This window comes from Acartia tonsa, chromosome 1, assembly GCF_053477335.1.
Source record: "Acartia tonsa isolate MP-2025a chromosome 1, ASM5347733v1, whole genome shotgun sequence".
NCBI lineage: Eukaryota > Metazoa > Arthropoda > Copepoda > Calanoida > Acartiidae > Acartia > Acartia tonsa.
Window position 1 is genome coordinate 45,861,683 of NC_137260.1, and position 1,350 is coordinate 45,863,032.

A 1,350-nucleotide genomic window follows, 5' to 3' on the forward strand; every position below is an offset into this window, starting at 1 on the left:
ATACTGCAAAACAAATCAAATATTATATTGCCGATTTAAAAATTTGGGGGAAAACTAAGAAGCAGCAAATAGTGCCTAATAAAAATTAACGCCTTACAATACAAATGACTAATGATAGGCCAGTATACATTGAGAAATAGTAAAATATATACTGGTCTATCATTGGCCATTTGTATGTATGACGTCATTTTTTATTAGGCCCTATTTGCTGCTCGAAAACTATGTTCCTCCTTGTAAATTGACTGTTTTCTCCCACCTTTAAATATACCCAACTACTAGACAACAATCGACAATTTTACAGAAGGTGTATTTGATTTATGGCATGGTTGAATTATGAAAGATATGTATGGGAACACCACTGCAACTAAAATTTTATGTTTTAAATGGCAAAAAAAGTTCTAAGGACCTAAAAATAAAGGTTGCTAAATTAAGGTGTGTAGAAACCAAATATGGTATGATGTATTGGTGGAACAGTTTGGACAGTGTTACTTTGTATAGACCAATCATAAATAAACCTAGACATCTCAGATTTTAAGCCAACTAATGGGAGAATTTAAATAAAAACCGGTATTTAATTTATTCCTGGCTATTTTTGTTGACTCCTCATCCTCTTCAAACTCTTCTCTAAACAAAAACAAGGATCACAAATTTTCCCTAACTGACATGGGAATCAGTATGCAAAGTTTGAAATCGATAAGATAATTCTAACATGTTTATTTGAATAATTATATAATACAAAAAATAAAGTCAAAAAAAGTTAAAAATCAGCATTTTTTGAATGGACGTAAGGACTTTCTGGTAACGATTATAGAGTTGCTATGCTTCCTAATTTGTACCTAACTGTTATAGGAATCATCAAGCAAAGTTAAAAATTCATAGGACAATTCTAACATGGCTAAATTAACGAAAAAGCTAACCGTTACGGACTTACGACCGGACAGATGGACAGACCCTAATTTAGAAAACTTTCACTTTTAAAAATAAAGTTCTAGGAATAATTTGTTTGAGATTTGTTGGATAAATGAGTTAGGAGTAAACCTAAATATAAAATATATAAGATGAAAACATATAAATTTATAAACTAAAGAGTTTTGAAACTGAATTCTGTATTCTTAAATTTAAGTTCCAGACTGCAAAGCAAGAGAGAAAAAACATGTAGATGTTTCAATGCATGAACATAAATACCATGGTACAAACATTACTGCTTTGTCTCTTTTTTAACTTTTACTACTCAAACTGAATTCAAATTACTTATTATCAGCAGCAGTGCTTGGTTGAGATAAAGAGAAGGTTAAGACATAAGTAGACATACCAAGAAGGAACGCAACATCCATAAGTGGCGAAGTTCTT